Raw genomic sequence first — 13,615 nt, 5'->3', positions numbered from 1 at the left:
TTGCTCTCTGGTACTTCACCCTCTCAGACTCCAAATTTGCTTCCACAAAAACGGAAGGGGAGGGGGAAGAGAGGTCAACCCCATACACATGCCTGTCATATGAAATTATGGAGTACTCTACACTAGGGGAAATCTTCCTTATGGGAGACTTCAATGCCAAGACATACGGAAACAAGTGTGAGACATACGACACAAAGGACCAGGTGGCACTATTCACCACACAAGAGGAGGCCACCATGAGAGATTCAGCAGACACAACTCACATTACAGAGTATGGCCATCGTTTGCTCAGATTAAGCTCTCAGCACTATCTCGTGATTTATGATGGGATGGCACAATGGCCCACTTCAGGAGGGCTGACGTGCATAGCACATGGAGTTACAACCGGTAGAGGGAGTACCGTGGATTACATCATGGGATCCAGAGAGGCCACCCACCTACTTAGCTCTTTCACCATCCCACCCATACCAATTGGAGCCGACCACACCTATCTTTCACTCTCCCTCACTAGTGACGCCACACGCCTTCACATCCACAGCACGCACCCCACACCCCACAATCCATTTATTTCACACATGAGCTAGCCCCCTTATACTCTACAGAGGTCGAGAAGGGACTCCTTTTACTCCACCCCTCCACACCACTACCTACGCTTGCCTCCCACATCACATATGTTCTTCACACATCAGCCATTAGCTCTTTTCCGCACACCACCAATGCAAGCCACACTCTCCCCCCCCCCCAAGGGACTATGCCATAGAGCCGTTGGTATGATATTGAGCGCAAAGACCTCTACCGCCGGTTGTGCGCGCAACGGACCCTTGGCGAGCTCACTGATCGAGAGGCCACACGCCAGCTGAAGATGCACCGAAAGCGACGAGCTTTCGAGAAGGCACAGGAGCTAGAGCTATACCACTTGTTCATGAGCATGGACAATGCCACAGCATGGTGCACCCTTCAAGAGCCACAACCGACCACTCCTATTGAGGATCCACAGGTATGGCATGATTATGCATGAAGACTCTATGAGGTGTCAAGCCAGCCTCAAATTCCACAACCACACGGGCCTCAACCCACGAGCTCTTCCTCCTTCACAGCAGAGATGGTCAGAAAGGCCATTCACTGCCTACGGCACCGCCAATCACCAGATCATAAAGGATTACAAAGTAAGCACCTCATTTACGCAGCCGCCACGATAGCCTCGTTGATTGCACATGTATTCAACCAGGCTATAGGAAAGGGCTTCCCAAAGGAGTGGACCAGGCACACCATTGTGCCAATCCACAAATCTGGAGACACAAGGAATTACTGGACTATCATTATTGGCCATACAATGGCCAAACTATATGGGACAATACTAGAGGCTGAGCTTAGTTCATACAGGGAGACTCAGGGTCTATGGGCTCCTGGCCAAGCAGGGCCAGGCAACCCTTCTCCACCATCGACCATATCTTCATTTTGCGCTCCCTCATTGATGGGGCAAAGGTGCGGAAGAAGAAGCTAGAGCTATACCACTTGTTCATGAGCATGGACAATGCCACAGCATGGTGCACCCTTCAAGAGCCACAACCGACCACTCCTATTGAGGATCCACAGGTATGGCATGATTATGCAGAAAGACTCTATGAGGTGTCGAGCCAGCCTCAAATTCCACAACCACACGGGCCTCAACCCACGAGCTCTTCCTCCCTCACAACAGAGATGGTCAGGAAGGCCATTCACCACCTACGGCACCGCCAATCACCAGCTCATAAAGGATTACAGAGTAAGCACCTCATTCACACAGCCACCACGATAGCCCCGTTGATTGCACATGTATTCAACCAGGCTATAGGAAAGGGCTTCCCAAAGGAGTGGACCAGGCACACCATTGTGCCAATCCACAAATCTGGAGACACAGGGAATTACAGGACTATCATGATTAGCCATACAATGGCCGAACTACATGGGGCAATACTAGAGGCTGAGCTTAGTTCATACGGGGAGACTCAGGGTCTATGGGCTCCTGGCCAGGCAGGGTTCAGGTAACCCTTCTCCAGGTAACCCTTCTCCACCATCGACCATATATTCATTTTGCGCTCCCTCATTGATGGGGCAAAGGTGCGGAAGAAGAAGCTTTACTACTGCTTTGTGGATTTCCGCAAAGCGTTTGACACAGTCCCACGGGAGAGGCTCTTTCGGTGCCCTCGGAGTCTGGGGATACCATCAGAGACGATATGGACCATCTATGCTCTCTATGAGAGAGTGATCGGGAGAGTTCATTGTCCAGGCGGCCTATCAGAGTCTATTGCTAGCACCATTGGTGTTAAGCAAGGATGCCCCCTCTCCCCGACCCTCTTTGGATTCTACATACACGAAATCTCCGACTCCATCCTACACGGGAGGGGCAGGAGCTGACCTAGCAGGTACTCTAGTCCACATTATGCTATATGTTGATGACATTGTATTGATTTCAGAGTCACGAGGGGGCCTACAGAGCCACTTGAGCGCCTTGGATGAGTCTTGTACAGACTGGGGGTTGACAGTGAACCTTGGGAAGACCAAGGTCATGATCTTCCACACCTCCAAATCATTCCGACGAGCAACCACATTTACAAAAGCAGGAGGACCACTAGAGGTGGTCACTTCCTACGTCTATCTGGGAATCACATGCACTAGCAGACAGGGACACTTCTACATGGCATAGGCCGCCACTGACAGACTCACCCAAGGATATGCAGTATTGGCAATGCTAGAGAGGAGATGCCATCAAGCACACTCTCAAGAGCCCAGCACAAAAGGGGTAGCTATTTGATACATTAGTCACTCCAGCCTAACATATGCAAGAGCAGTGTGGGCACCCGGATTGACAAATAGCCAGTGGGCACGGATTGAGAGACCACAGATCTATGTGATTTCTCGCCTATTTCAAGGCGAGCACACAATGCCACACGTCATCATCAGGGCAGAGCTTGCTAACCCCCCCCCCCCCCCCCCCCCCCCCCCCCCCCCCAATGGTAGTAGAGGTACTCTTTCAGACGGTCTGCTTTATCCAGAGTGAGAGAGCTCCCGGCTGACAGACTCACACGGCGAGCACTGGAGTTATCTATACATATAGCAAAGTCTGGGTACGATAGAGCATGGTACACACAGGTTAGAGCATGGTTCGGAGCACATGGCCTTGATCTTGAGAGTTTGCCACCTTTCCAGTACGACCCCGACTCACCCCAGCTTCATCTCTCACATAGTGAGAGAATCATAGTGCTCCGACAAGATCTCTGGCAACTAAGTATCAAACAGACTTGGATCACATCTCCCCTTCAACGGGAGATGTAACACTATAGAGATCATTTTCTTACCATACCGGAGGACGGGTTCATACAGCAACCACGCTATATGGTCACCTACATGCCACAGCTCACGTGTGGCAATTGGTCACCTCTGAGTATCATCACAAGGACTAGAGATCATGGTGGGGCGAGCTCATGACATTCCCAAAAAGGAGAGAGACTGTCGAGTATGCAGAGAGGAGGTGGAGAGTGAGAAGCATTTTGTTTGTAGATATAGAGCTTATGTTGATTTGAGAGGTCGATACGAATCACTATTCAGAGGGCAATCTACCCTCTGCAAGATCATGCACTCTCAAGATCAGAGACAGCTGGGACGCTACTTGCTAGAGATACAAAGGCATAGGGTACACTTCTGCAGCCACCTACAGACCCAATGGGAGGGGGGGGGACAGTCACAGCTTACAGACTTCTTCTAGAGGGCTACGCCCCCTCCACTTCCAGATCCACCGAGGGGAGTGACTCTTCAGCATGCTGAGATAATGTCAGGCCCCGCCACTCCACCGCAGAGAGAGAGAGAGAGCTTTTAATGTCTATGTGAGGTCGAAGGCCTATGAGACAAATCAGGTATCCATGTGTGTATGTCCTCTGTCTATTGGAAAAGATAAAACACTTTAAACTCGTACAAAAAAAAAAGAAAAAAAAACTTATGGTGAATGATGGGATTTATGGGGGTGGATAGGGCTCTATTACTAGGGATATGTGCATGTCTATATGCTCAGGGTATCCTCAGCAGCTCGACGTTCTCGGGTCCGGATCTCCTCGATCTGTCTGGGCTGTAAACACTAGGCTTCCCGTGCGCTCAGCCTCGCCTCCTCGAGCTCGACCATGGCACCTCTTGACAGGAAAGAAGTGGAGGACATGATAGCCGGAGCTATCACACAGGCCAAGAAAGATGCGGACAAGGCACTGAACGCCGAAGTAAGGAGGATGACGGAAAAGATGAAGCAGATGGAGGATAACATCAGAGGCCTCACAGAAGAAAAGGAGGCCTGGAAGAAAGCATTCGAAGAACTCCGTGACACCTCCAACACGGAGATACACCGTATACAAGAAAGCATCAACCACCTCCGGATCTCGAGGGAAGAGGGGGAAATCTTGAGCTTCGAAGACATAGAAGTAGAGATCAAAAATAAATGGAAAGCAGACATCAAAGAAGAGATCCAGACAGAAATGGAGGCCAAACAATGGGGATGGGTGGAAGTAGTTAAAAAGAATATCAAGAAGGAGGTATGCGAGGAGGTTCACATGGGAGAGCACTTGAGGGTTCAGCTTACTCTCGAGGAGGAGCGATTGCGCCAGATGAGGAAACACAATGTTAGGATCACTGGCCTTAAAGAGGGACCTTCAGCAGAGGAGGATGCACGAGAGCTTTGTAGCCAACTAGGCTACAAAGAGACTATGCCTTTTACAAAGGCATGGCGAGCCGGCCGTGACACCACTCGAGCTCGCCCGTTGATCATGCAGTTACGAGGAGATGAGAACCGCACCACCTTTTTTCGCAAAAGGGTGCTCTTACGAGACCTCCAAGGCGGCCATATCTTTATGGACGAGGACCTCACTAGGATGCAGATCGAGCACGGGAAATCATGCATGCCCAGGGTCCTTCAGGCACGGAAAGAAGGTAAAAAGGCCTTCTTTCGAGATGGTAGAATCTTCATCGACGGCCGCCCAATCTCATAGGGATTCGGGACCTATGAGACACATACACTAGCACAGGAGACACCACTCAGAGGGGCAGTCTAGAACTGCAATGGTTCTATATGGACACATCCGGAGCGCCTAGAGGAGATCATCAGTGAGCATGACTTTGTATGTTTTACGGAGACACATGAGAGCCCAGAGAGAGGACTACCTGTAGTCACAGGATTCCAGTGGGAGTCAACTTACAGGACCATCACCAGACAGAGTACAGCTCGGGGGTCAGGAGGGGTGGCCATACTATTCAAACAGAGCTTACACAACCGGATACAGGTGATGAGTAGAGACGAGGAGGCATGCTATATGTGGGTACGGCTAGAGCTCACCCACGAGAGAGGGCTATACATTGCCATATGCTACTTTTCACCACATGGATCACGATATGCTATCCAGGACCCCTACTCCCGACTGTCGGAGGACATTTCTCACTACACATCACTCGGGGAAGTCCTCCTCATGGGGGACTTCAACGGGAGGACACAGAGCCGACAGTGTGAGATCTATGATATGGAGCAGCCGGAGATCATGAGGGCACTTGATGCAGAGGACATGGGGGTGAGTAGTGTCTGCAAATGGGGGACAGGACAACACTGGATATGGCAGACACCTTCTTGAGCTTGGCAGCAAGCACCATCTCGTTATTTATAACGGGATGGCGAGGTGGCCAGATTCTGGGGGATTCACTTGCTTCCCACGCAGTGGCGGAGAGAGCACAGTAGACTATTTGTTGGGCTCTACCCAGACAGCAGAGCTTATACACTCCTTCAGCGTTGCACGCACACCGATAGGGGCGGGCCATACTTATCTCACATTCTCCCTTTTTGCTACACAGCTTGCTGACCCCCCCGCCTCCCCCCCTCACACTTACACTACCATTTCTTTCACTCATGAGCTCACTCCTGTTTATATACATCACCTGCATGAGCACCTTATACACTTAGACCCCACAGCCCCTCTGGACACACTCACCACACACATTACATCCATCTTACACGAGTCAGCCACTCAAAGTTTCCCACATCGCATACACACACACCCTCCACGCACTGGCACTATGCCACAAAACAGGTGGTACGACGAAGAATGTCGAGATCTACACAGACACCTACATATACTGGAGATCAGAGGGGAGATTACACATCGCCAGGCTCAGCGCAAGATGCAGACACTTACCCGTCGTAAAAGACGGGAGTGGGAGGAGCACCAGTATTGGGACATCTATCATTTACTCATGAGCAAGAATAGTGCTGAGGCATGGCGTCGGATCAGACCTCCCACGCCATCCACTCCTATTCAGGACCCAGCGGCATGGCACAGATATGCCGAGAGCTTATACGAGATCCCAGGACAGCCACCCATACCTACGCCATCGGCTACCCGACCCACATCATCTACTTTCTTCACCACCCACATGGTGAAGAAAGCTATATCCCACCTACAGCATGGGAGGGCTAGAGATCAGGCAGGCCTACAAGCAGAGCATCTTATATATGGTTGTGATGCATTGGCACCACTCATTGCCCACCTCTTCAACCGCGCGCTTTCAGAGGGATTCCCAGAGTCGTGGACAGCGCACACCATCGTGCCTATCCACAAATCTGGGGATGCCATGGATCCTAGCACATATCGCACTATCATGATTGGTCCTATACTGGCCAAACTATATGGCGCGGTTTTAGAGGAGGAGCTCAGTTCTCTAGCAGAGGGAGAGGGTATGAGGACACCAGGACAGGCAGGCTTCCGCCGAGCTTTCTCTACTATTGATCATATCTTCACCCTTCGTTGTCTGATCGACCAGACACGGGTGAGGAAGAGGAGATTATATTGCAGCTTCGTTAACTTCCGCAAAGCATTTGACACAGTACCTAGAGAGAGACTTTTCCGATGTCTGGCTGCGCTTGGGATTGGAGAGGAGATGGCATGGGGGATCTATGCATTGTATGAGCATGTATCTGGCAGAGTGAGATGCTCGGGTGGATTATCTGACACCCTTGTGAGCACCATTGGTGTGAAACAAGGTTGCCCCCTATCACCTACACTCTTTGGTCTATACATTCACGAGATTGTATTCTTCATCTTGCACAGGGGTGGAGAGGGTGTGGATATTGCAGGGACTACTGTACACATACTCTTATATGCAGATGATATTGTCTTGATGTCAGAGACGGCAAAGGGACTACAACTACATTTGCAGGCCCTGGATGATTTCTGCGCACAGAGAGGACTCACGGTGAACCTTGGCAAGACCAAGGTTCTCATATTTCATACATCGGCTCAAATTCGCCGACAGAGTAGATTTACAGTAGCTGGAGGGGATATAGAGGTGACAGGCTCATATGTATATCTGGGGGTTACATTCACCACAGCATCAGGGACCTTCTGCATGACACAGGCAGCCAAAGATAGACTTACCAGAGGATACGCATCACTAGCTCTGATGGAGAGACAGTGCCACCAGGCCCACTTCCAGAAGCCCCGGACGAAGGGGTGGCTCTTTGACACACTGGTCACACCTGCACTCATGTATGCCTCGGCCATTTGGGGACCAGGACTGGCAGACTCAGTATGGACACAGATAGAGAGGCCACAGATTATTATGATCTCCAGGATGATTCGCAGCAAGCCATCAGTTCCACACGACATTATTAGACCTGAGCTGGCTGCACCACAGATGTTGGTAGAGGCACTCTTTCAGACTGTTTGCCTTCTTCGCAGATTCAAAGATATGGATCCAGATAGGATCTCTCATAGAGCCTTCATTGCATCTAGAGAGATGGCACAGGCAGGGGACACTAGCTCATGGTATGCCCAGACAAGAGATTGGCTAGCTCAGCGCGGTTTTGATATTGATAGACTACCACCACTCCAGTATGACACCCAGGCCCCGACCTATACCCTCTCACGCTCTGAGCGGAATAGGGTCATCAGACAGGAGACATGGCATACATATATTCAGAGGACATGGCGCAGACCCACAGACACCCTACCTCCTAAAATGCTATATTACTATGAGCATTTTCTGAGGTTCTCAGAGCAGGGATTCATTGAGATTCCATCATGCATGCAAGAGTACATGCCACACCGATTTCGGATCAACATTGGCCAGCTCCGAGTGTCATCACATCAGCTAGAGATTGAGAGTGGCAGAGCCAGAGGCATACCACAAGAGGAGCGTACATGCCGGATTTGCCAGACGGAGGTGGAGAGTGAGGAGCATTTTGTCATGAGATGCCCAGCATATACAGAGCTGAGAGAGAGATATGGCATTGGAGACTCATTACAGCAGCATATGATAGGCCGAGAGCAGAGGAGGTTTGGCCAGTTCCTAGTTGCGGCTCTAAAGGTTCGAGAGCAGCTGTTACAGCCACGCCAGAGTCAGGATAGCAGGACACAGACTACCATCACACAGTTTTTCCGACGAGCAGGACCAGACCCCCCCACACTACCTACACAGAGTAGAGGGCTTACCCTTCTGCAGGCAGAGTCTCAGAGGGCACGTCGGAGACCGAGGCTCCCAGGATACAGGACACATGGGTGTCACCAGAGGGAGATCTCGAGGATACTAACCTTACACCATCAGTATCTAGAGCAGAGTCATGTACCAACACCAGGAGATCCAGCATTCCAGAGATACCTGAGCAGGCCACCACCGATGTACCACATTCTCTACCCTACATATGTTGCTTGTTTTTAGATACCCTCCCGATCATCTCATGGTGGTATCACCTTGCAGCCCCTAGTTGAGCCTGATGATGCGTGAGCACACCTCGACACGAGGACCCACACTATACATTGTACACCACATGCACCACCCTACCACACCCTCTTGCATAGTATAGGCTCATTTCAGTTTGTACCCTTTTTTTATTTTCCGATGCCTAGAGCATCAACACATGTATATAATATTGTCTCATAGGTCGAGTTCGGCCTTTCGAAGACGTTAATAAAGCTTTTTTTCTCTCTTTCTTTCTCTCTCTCTCTCTCTCTCTCTCTCTCTCTCTCTCTCTCTCTCTCTCTCTCTCTCTCTCTCTCTCTCTCTCCTCTGATAAATCTCCTGTGATTTAGCTCTTTTGAGGACTCTTCACCCTGCTCATCTTGTACCACACATACCCACATTGTGTCATTATAGCCCTCATTCACTACTCTCACCCCTTCCCTGCTCGTATCATAACCTTTTCTTTTTATTTTCCGTACTTAAACATTGTATCAGATTCACCGCATTGTAACTTTTTGGTCTCATGGGTATTACCACACATAGACAGTCACGGTTATCTTTCGACGCCTAGTGCGACGAAAGAAAAGGGCTTACCTGTCTCAGCTAGAGCAGGATCTGTATCAGCTATTTATGAGTCAAGACTCAGGTGAAGCATGGAGGCTATTCCACGAGCATTCATCACCACCAGCGGTCATCTCCACTGAGACATGGGGGGAATATGCCACATTTCTCTATACAGCATCAAGGCAACCACCTTTGCCAGACCCATTAGAGACATGCCCGAAGACATGTTCTTTCTTTACTGCCGAGAGGGTAAGGAAAGCCATTGACAGGATGAAGACTAGGAGAGCACATGATCATGATGGTTTGGTAGCAGAGCACTTCATCCATGCTATGGATATGCTCGCAGAGCTCCTGGCGATGATGTTTAATTGAGCCATGTATGAAGGCTTTCCTGAGACTTGGAGTATGTCTACGATTGTGCCTATTTTCAATTGTAGCTTTGTCGATTTCCGCAAAGCTTTTGACACAGTGTCGACAGCCAGATTTATACGCAGACTACAGGACATGGGTGTGCCTACAGAGCTAATATGGGGTATTCTGGCTCTATACAGCACAGTGATGGGGCGGGTACGCACCACTCAGGGAATGCCTGACATGGTCCACTCCACTATTGGAGTAAAGCAGGGATGCCCCCTATCCCCGACTCTTGTTGGGATGTATGTGGATGAGTTTTCGGACTATGTAGAGTGTCAAGGAGACACAGGGGCTGAACTAGCAGGGACATGGATTCCGTTGCTACTATATGCTGATGATATTGTGATAATTTTTGACTCTCCAGAGGGGATGCAACGTCATTTGGATGCTTTGCATACATTTGCTCGTGGCAGTGGATTGTCTGTCAACCTGGGGAAAACCAAGGATATGGTATTCAACACCACACCACAACGGGTCGGGAGGTTAGCACCCACATTTACGTACGGCCAGGAGACTGTGGAGTACATAGATGCATATACTTATCTTGGGGTAGTCTTCGGTGGGCCAGTGTTTTCACTGAAGAGCATTAGAGACTAGACTGACGAGAGCATATGCAGCCTTGGGAGGACCGGAGAGGATGTGTCAGAGGTTCAGTTTCAGGAACCGCGAGCAAAGCTCTCTGGCTTTTTGACACTCTAGTAACTTCAGCTATGCTCTATCGAGTTCAGGTATGGGGACCCTCAGTAGACCACCATGGGAGATCTGGCAACACATATGGATGGAGACGTATGGAGAGGCCTCTGGTCTTTATGATCGCCCGAATGATCCGGGCTAAGGCCTCAGTGCCGCATGAGATTATCCGAGCCGAGCTAGCGGCCTCACCCCTCCTGGTGGAGGCATTGACTAGATCACTATCCTTTATACGCGGTCTATGGGATCTCCCCAGGGACAGATACGCTCAGCTTGCCCTGAAGTCATCTCGACAACTAGCGCTACAAGGCGATACAGCATGTTGGTATGGACAGATGACAACATGGTTTCGGTCACATGGTTTCAACATGGATAGATTGCCTCCGTTTCAATACTCCCTGGATGCACCCTCCCTGTCATTCACACGAACAGAGATCACCAGACTCATACGTCAAGATTTGATTCAGCTAGATACTAGGAGCACATGGATACAACCGACACGGGAGTTGGGCACGAAGATGGCCTTCTACAGAGAGCATCTTCTCCAACTCACGGAGGACAGTTTGTGACTAGGCTTGCATACATGGATACGCACTTATCTCATGGGATACGATGCACTATTGGGCAGATACGCGCATCCTCACATCAACTCCACATCGAGACTGTCCGTTTTTGGGGGGTGCCAGCAGGGGCCAGGATATGTCACCTATGTAACTCAAAGCCAGAGACAGAGCTGCATTACACATGCCATTGCCCATCGTACTACGAGATACGCGGCCGCTTCCACTGCCTGTTCAGAGAAGGTTTCGGACCTTTCTCTAGAGTCATGGGATACAAGGACCAGAGATGTCTCGGATTGTTCCTGCTAGAGCTGCGCAAACTTAGGGAGAGCTTGCTGAGGACATCAGGTGAAAGACAGTCTCAGAGACGAATCACAGATTTCTTTACGCCAGCCAGGGGAGAGCCAGAGGAGCAGTCATGACAACAGATCTCAAAGCCCACCCACACTAGAGGTACACTGCTCAACCGAGCCACTAAGCTAGGCAGACCTAGACGCCCTACGACCTCGGGGGGTCTCCCATCACCGACGAAGGCTACAGCAGAAGATACAGATCACCCTAGCTCGACATGCAAGACGCCCAACTAGAGTACTGACTATGGAGGAGGTTGATGAGATTCGACAGGGACCGATCAGAGATTTCATTTGAACCCACCTCCCCCCCGATCTCATCTCAATCCTGAATCAGCCTCAGATTCATTTCCTTTTTTTCCTTAGGGTTTTTTTGTATTAGTGTTAGTTCTTTGTAATTTCCGTCCTCATGTATGATATCAGATTCACCAATTGTAACTTTTTGGTCTCATAGGTCATTTTGGCCTTTCGAAGACGTTAATATAACCTTTCATTTCATTTCATTTCTCTCTCTCTCTCTCTCTCTCTCTCTCTCTCTCTCTCTCTCTCTCTCTCTCTGCGCGCGTGCGCGCACACACAGAAAGAGTTGTTGTATGCTACTTACAAAGAGACCTCTTAGGAGGCTCAATAGCATGTCACCCAAAAGAAGTACAAAACGTAGAGTACAGCATGAGCGCTATCTATACATCGAGATGGCATATAGGAAGAATGCAAAATAAACCATTGAGGAAGTACATAATGGGAGGTGATATGACCTTGATCCAAACTTAAAAGAATTGAAGACCTCACCCATAGGCGAAGAAAGAGTATCTACACCGCTCCACTGCCCTAGACAAGCCTACTAGAGTATCCCCTTGGCTGCGAAGAGTATGCAACACCTCGGTCCAAATGACTGTCAAGGTAATCGATGTCGGTGAAGGCTGTGATCCCAAAATCTGAGCAGAACGGACCTTCCACATAATCCATAATGCAAAATAAACCATTGAGGAAGTACATAATGTGAGGTAATATGACCTTGATCCAAACTTGACACTAGATTGGTAACAGGACACTTTTATGTCCTTGGACACTTTTATATCCTGTTAACCAAGCAATTTCCTAGAATTATTGTAAGAGATGCTAATTTCGTTTTCGAATGTTTGATATTCATAAAGATAGCTTATGAACTGAAAAAAACTTGGATTTTTTTTAGGCTATTGATTTCACCTTTAACATTGTATCTAACAAGGATTTTCCAACCTAAACTGTCCCAAAAAAAACGTGTGCTTTTTTTTACCATTTTCCATAAAATTAGCCATAGACCACCCTTGAACGGCTCTAAGTGGCTTCTAGGGTGTTGCATAATTATTTTTCGCCATTCTAATGGTTTTCTAATATTTCTAAGGCATGACAAGCGTATATATTCAAAGTTATTGCCTATTCTCAAAAATTTGCCATGCTGATTTAGAGAAAAAAAATTACACTTTCATGAATTTTTTGGATATGTTTATGCTATACAAAGGTAGTTTTCATTGTGCAAATAGTCTCATAACTATCTAAGGCTTCTTTCTCGAGTTTTGGGAAACCTAATAACCCAAAGAGCTAAAAATACAAGTCGGAAAGAAAATTCCACTTTACCAAAATCACACTCATTTTGGATTAGAAATGTATTATGTTTAGTATTGGTCACTACATCCAATGAACATTATAAACTTCTAGCTTAGGTCCATATCTAGGCATACAAACCGATTTGGGCATAAATAGCTATTTTTCAAGGAGGCTAGGATGGCCACAATGTGTAAACCAATTTTTTTTTCATTATTGCAGTTATTTCCAATTTTTTTATTATCGCAATTTTTGTGTCGTGGTTGTGTCTAGAATGATCATAGTAAGGCATGTTTCCATGTCTTTTATGGATTTTGGGTGTCAATATGAGGGTGAAGTACCAAGCTATATCAATATATAGGTTATATAGTGCAGAATATAGGCGTGGGCAAGCAAACACAGAGAACAGGTCAAAAGAATGCAAAAAATGCCACTTTTTTGTATCTAGTTATACACATAGTTTAAGAGCTATAGCAGCCATATACTAAGACTAGGAACCCATTGAAGTTCATGGGAAATATAGGTTTGTAGCATGAACAATTTTATATGCGGTGTAACAAGGGGGGTAACCATGAAAGTATGCTTTTTTCGATAAAATGAAGCACTACCTTGGCTTTGGAAGCTTGTCATGACCAAGAAATAAACAGATACGCATGTTACTTATTTTTCAAAATTGGAATGGGTTCTTAGCTTGAAACTCATGTAAGGATT

General features: G+C 48.3%; 1 protein-coding gene across 1 annotated transcript in view; it reads right to left on the bottom strand.

Moving 5' to 3' along the window:
- LOC147419544 (uncharacterized) overlaps positions 1–13,615 on the bottom strand; it is a 58,456-nt gene that overhangs the window by 41,033 nt on the left and 3,808 nt on the right. The gene's annotated exons all lie outside the window — the stretch shown is intronic.

The sequence above is a fragment of the Adiantum capillus-veneris genome, chromosome 29 (genome assembly GCF_014529385.1).
Source record: "Adiantum capillus-veneris isolate H3 chromosome 29, ASM1452938v2, whole genome shotgun sequence".
In the NCBI taxonomy this organism is placed as follows: Eukaryota; Viridiplantae; Streptophyta; class Polypodiopsida; order Polypodiales; family Pteridaceae; genus Adiantum; species Adiantum capillus-veneris.
Note: the sequence above shows the minus strand (reverse complement) of the source record. Positions and strands in the feature narration are given on the sequence as shown.